Raw genomic sequence first — 5,948 nt, 5'->3', positions numbered from 1 at the left:
TCAGATATATGATTTCCTCCCATTCAGTAGGTTGCCTTTTCATTTAGTTGATGGTTTCCTTCACTGTGCAAAAGTTTTTTATTTTGGGGTGTAATCCCAGATTATTTTTGCATTTGTTTCCCTTGCCTAAGAAGACATACTCAGATAAATGTTGCTAAGGCCAACGTCCAGATTACTATTTATGCTTTCTTTTAAGGAATTTTATGGTTTTAAGTACCACATTTAGGACGTTAATCTATTTAAGCTTATTTTTTGGGTATGGTGTATAAAGCAGTCTAGTTTCATTCTTTGCATATAGCTGTCCAGTTTTCCCAACACCATTTATTGAAAACCCTATATTTTCTTGATAGCATTTTTTTTGCCTCATTTGTTATAGATTAATTGACCATATAAGAGGGGTTTTAGTTTCTTAAGGTGTAGGGTTCAGACAATAATTTGAGATCTTTCTCCTTGTTTGAATAAAGCAATTAAAGCTAAAAATTTGCTGCTTAAATGTTATTTTGTATTGCATCTTAGATTGTTGGTATGTTGTGTTTTTGTTTATGTCGATTTAAAATATTTTCTAATTCCTCTTGTGATTCCTTCTTCAGTCCATTGCCTATTTAGGACTGTGTTGATTACTTTTCACATATTTGTGAGTGTCCAAAATTTCCTCCTGTTATTAATTTCTAATGTCATTAGGTTGTTGATGGAGAACATGTTTTATATGATTTAAATGCTCTAAAATTTACTGAGCCCTGTTTTATGGCCTAACATATAATCGATCCTGAAGACTGCATGTATACTTGAGAGTACATGTATATTCTGCTGTTGGATAGAGTGATCCATAGAAGTCTGTTAAGCCTAGATGGGTTATACGGTTGTTAAAATCTTCAACTTGCTTATATTCTGTCTACCTCTTTTATCTCTATTAAAAGTGCAGCATGGATATATCCAACTATTATTATTAAGTCGTTTAATTCATAGTTCCTTCATGTATTTTGAGACTTTGTTGTTAGGTGTATATACGTTTATAATTGTTACATCTTCTTGGTAGATTATTTTGTTGTCATAAAATGCCTTTTTTCTTTCCTTTAGTAACAACTTTTGTCCTAATGACTTTTGCCAGATGTTAGTGTAGCCAGGCCGGCTTTTTTTTGTTGTTGTTGTTGTTTGTTTGTTTGTTTTTGGTTACTGTTCATAGGGTATAAGTTATTTTATTCTTTTTTTAAAAAAACTTTCTTTCTTTGAATTGAAGGTATGTCTCTTATAGACAAATATAGTTAGGTCATGTTTTTCAACCCATTGGGTCATCTCTGCAATTTGGCCGATGTGTTAATCCATACATTTATCATAATAACTCATTAGGTAGCATTTATATTTATCATTTTGCTTTTTTGTTTTCTACATGTCTTATTCCTTATATTATTTCTCTATCCCTACGTTATTGTCTTCTTTGTTAAATAGATATGTTCTGATGTAATATTTTAATTCTTTTGCCATTTCCTTTACTATATTTTAAAGTATTTTCTTAGTGGTTATCCTGGAGATTACAATTAACATATTAATTTATCACAATCTAGTTCAGATTAATGCCAAGTTAATTTCAATAGTAGGCAAGAACTTTGTGTCAACATAGGCATATTCCTTCTCATTCTTTGTACTATTATTTCATACAAATCACATTTTAAAAAATTATAAGCTAATCAGCACAGATTTATGTTTTTTGCCTTATGCAGCTTTATTTTTAATCAGGCATATAAAAGATTAATAAACAAAACACTACTTTGTACTCATTTTTTTAAACTACGTATGTTTCCTTATCAGAACTTATTATATTTTTGTGTGGATTTGGCTGTAGTCTAGTATCTTTTTATTTCAGCCAGAAGGACTCTTTATTACTTATTGTAAGGGGAATTCTGGTGGTGAGAAATTTTCTGTTTTTAATTTTTTTTCTAGAAAAATCTTAATTTATTCTTTATTTTTGAAGAATAGTTTTGCTGAATATGGTATTCTTGGTTGATATATTTCATTTTTAGTATTTTGAATGTTTCATTCATCTGCCTTTTGTCATACCTGATTTCTTTTTTTTTAATCTTTTAAATGCTTATTTTTGAGAGAGAGAGAACAAGTGGGGGAGGCAGAAAGAGAGGGAAACACAGAATTTGAAGCAGGCTTCAGGATCTGAGCTATCAGTACAAAGCCCGATGAGGGGCTTGAACTCATAAACCATGAGATCATGACCTGAGCTGGAGTCGGATGCCCAACCAACTGAGCCACCCAGGTGCCCCTGCCATACTTGATTTCTTATATGAAATCAGATGTTAATAATAAGGTCCCTTGTATTTGAGGAGTCACTGCTCCCTTGCTGTTTTCTAGATTTTCTGTTATTGGTTTTTAACAGCTGAATTATGATATGTGTCAGTGTGTGGATATCTTATTTTATCTTTCTTGGAGTTTGTTGAGCTTATAGGATCGGTACATTAGTGTGTTCATCAAATATCTGAAGTTTTTTGATAATTATTACTTCAAATATTCTTTTTACACCTTTTTCTCTCCTCTCCTTCAGGTACTCCCATTATGCATATGTTAGCACAATTGATAGTACCTCAAAAATCTCTTGGCTCTGTTTATTTTTCTTCCTTCCTTTTCCTTTTCTGCTCCTCCATTAAAAAAATCTTGATTGACCTATCTTCAAGTTCACTGATTTATTCTTCTGTTTGCTCAAATCTGTTGTCAAAACCATCTAGTAAATTTGCATTTGTTATTAAACTTTCTACTATGCAATTTCCATTTTCTTCTTTCTTATAATTTCCATCTCCTTATTTATATTCTTTATTTGATAAAATATTATTCTTATACTCTCCTATAGTTTTTTAGACACAATTTCCTTTAGTTCTTTGAACATTTTTATAATAGCTGATTCAATGTCTTTGTCTAGTAATTCCAGTGTCTTGGTTTATAGATAATTTTGGTTGGTTCATTTTTTCCCCATAAATGAGTTTTACTTTTTTGTTTCTCTATATATTTCTTTTTTATTGAAAAATAGATATTTTAAATGATATTATCATGGCAGCATTAATAATCAAATCTCCTATTCTCTCCAGGGTTTGTTGTTGTTGTTAGTAGGTGTTATTGTTGCTGCTGGTTGTTGATGTTCTTTTATTAGTTCTGTAAATTCTCTATTTCTTATTATGAGCAGCCACTCAAGTTCTACATGGTTTTATTGGTAGTTGGCTAATGGCTGGACAGAGATTTTCTTAAATTCCTGAAAATAATAGGTACCCAGTCTTTGCCAAGGCACTTTCTCTATATTAAAGCATGCCTTAAACACCTAGCTAGGCAGTGGATAACTCTCTTTTAGCCCTCATTACTTGTTTGTGTAGATCCTCATGAGTCATCAGTCATCCAGAGGGCTTAGGTCCTTCTCAGGTCAATTATGAGCATGCACACAGTTGGGAACATGTACATGTAATTCTAGATTTCCAGAAATATTTTGGAGCTATTTAAAGACCTCTGAGGAAATCTCATTCCCAAGCTTTATTTTTTTTTATTATTTATTTATTTATTTATTTATTTATTAGTTTTTATTTTTTTAGTTTAGGAGTTTTTAACGGAAATATGACAGGCAAAAACACCGCAAGTGACAAAAAGGAAATTCTGAAAATATCCCTTCAAGTGAAATGAGTGCTTGGCTTTGACCTTCTCAAAAGGACAAGAAATTGATGGGTTAGCAACAACATTCTCTGGCAGCCACCTTGCCAACGCATGAATGTCTTAGCCAGAACTGACTCCCACCCCCCTACCAAAAGTGGAGAGGAGATAAAGAGTTTACAGAAATAATGCAGAGACATTGAGAGCCTTAAGAAAAGTCTGAAGACATTGACAAAGAGGCTGTTGGTTCTAAAAACCTCAAATACATTGACAAATAGTTCTACAAAATGTTACTTAAAATTAAAATGCCTAATGTTGTTTCCAAGGGTTCCCCTGGACTTCTCCCCACATCACACACCAACGTACATGGCTGAACCCAAAGGCCATGCTTTTAAAAACAGAAAAACTAGAGTAAGCCTTGTTGCTCTTTAAGGATAAGGAATCAAACAGGCTGCTGGGACACTTCCCACTTAGATCAGTGCTATGTAAAGCAACTTCCCAGCAGAAACATGGTATAGTTCCAGGTGAGGGTCTCACCTTTTTTCATCCATGATTCAATGTACTTTATTCTCCATTAGAGGGCTGTCAATTTATCATTTAGTGTTACAAGTCTTGAAGGACAACAGATATCAAACAAGTTGAGAAAGTCCATGACTTTCTTGATGAACTCAATGTACTCATTGTCCACCCTGTCCTGGTGGATCTCCCCCAGCACCAGATCCTCTTGACCCACCATGGCTGTCCTCTAAGGAAGAGACACTGCTCCAAGCTTTTTCTGTTCAGCTTTTTGTCAGCCTTTTTCCCCCCAGCTAATATTGCCACCTCCAAAACCTCCAATGTTTAACATTGCCACTGATACTTTTTTTGATAAATGCCAAGGATAAGCTCTTTAACACTGTGTAAGTTCTGTGTAAGATCAAGTAAAGAAAAGCCCTTTGAGAGGATGTTCTCTGGGAGCTGTTATTGAGACCAAATAATGATAATTCTCTTGGAATAGGATATTTTTGGGTTCCAAACACATTTTGACTTATCTAGCAGTTGTGAGTCTGTTTAATTTCACAGACATTATAATTTCAAAGTTAGCGGATTTCAAGGCCACTGTGGAGCTGGTAAAATGAAAATGCAGCAAGATAAAACTGTCAAAAAGCTCATTGTTCTTACCAAGATTTAGCTGCGTTTCTTGAATTAGTACTCCTCACATTATTGTAAGCCTTTGGTCATTTCCAGAGTTCTGACAAAATTCATTTTGACAATTTTCCCCAGGGTTCTTGTTTCATTTTTTGGAAGATTAGATTGTAGGATGTCCTTATTCCACCGTTTTGGAATGTTCACAATACATGGAAATCTAAGATTCAGAAGTCATTTCTCTTGTACTCTGGGCCAGTGATGAGAGTGGCAGTCCTGATAATCTCTGAATTGCCTTCAGAGTAATTTATTTATTTCCTTGAATAACAGATCCTGGCTTCTGTTTAGATGGTTCATCCATACTAATCAGCTTATGAACTGTTTACTTGGCCAAACGTTTAGTGCATATTTCCTGTTTTTAAATGTAAGTGCTTGTTTTAATTCTTGTTATTTAACATTCAGCATTATATTATGTTTGAGTGTAAAATATGATAATTCAACAGTTCCATACATCACCCTGTACTCATCATGACAAATGCACTCCTTTATTCCCTTCACATATTAACCCATCCCCCACACTTCTCCCCTCTGGTAACCATCAGAATGTTCTCTAGAAGTAAAAGTCTGTTTTTTGATTTCTCTCTCTCTCTCTCTCTCTCTCTCAATTTCTATTAAGATTTTGTTTATGTTTTAAGTAAACTATACACCCAACATGGGGCACAAACTTACAACCTTAAGATCAAGAGTCATATGCTCTAAAACTGAGTGAGCCAAATGTGCCCCTCTCTCCTTTTTACATTGCTTGTTTGTTTTATCTCATAAATTCCACATATGAATGAAATCATATGGTATTTGTCTTTCTCTAACTTACTTAGCATAATACTCTAGATAAATCCATGTCATTGTAAATGGCACTATCTCATTCTTTTTTTATAACTGAGTGATATTCCATTGTGTGTACATATATACCACTTCTTTATCCATTCATTAATTGATTGATGGACACTTGGGATATTTTCATATCTTGGCTATTGTAAATAATACTGCTATGGGGTGCATACACCCGTTTGAATTAGTGTTCTTGTTTTGTTTACATAAATACCCAGTAGTACAATTACTATATGGTAAGGTAGTTCTATTTTTTTTTTTAATTTTTCAGTGTTTATTTATTTTTGAGAAAGAGAGAGAGA

General features: G+C 33.4%; 1 pseudogene; it reads right to left on the bottom strand.

Moving 5' to 3' along the window:
* Window positions 1-4,114: 4,114 nt before the first annotated feature.
* LOC109255056 (protein BRICK1-like) lies at window positions 4,115-4,369 on the bottom strand (annotated as a pseudogene).
* Window positions 4,370-5,948: the final 1,579 nt, after the last annotated feature.

This window comes from Panthera pardus, unplaced genomic scaffold (assembly GCF_024362965.1).
Source record: "Panthera pardus isolate Hobbes unplaced genomic scaffold, ASM2436296v1 HiC_scaffold_27, whole genome shotgun sequence".
NCBI classification, from domain to species: Eukaryota; Metazoa; Chordata; class Mammalia; order Carnivora; family Felidae; genus Panthera; species Panthera pardus.
Note: the sequence above shows the minus strand (reverse complement) of the source record. Positions and strands in the feature narration are given on the sequence as shown.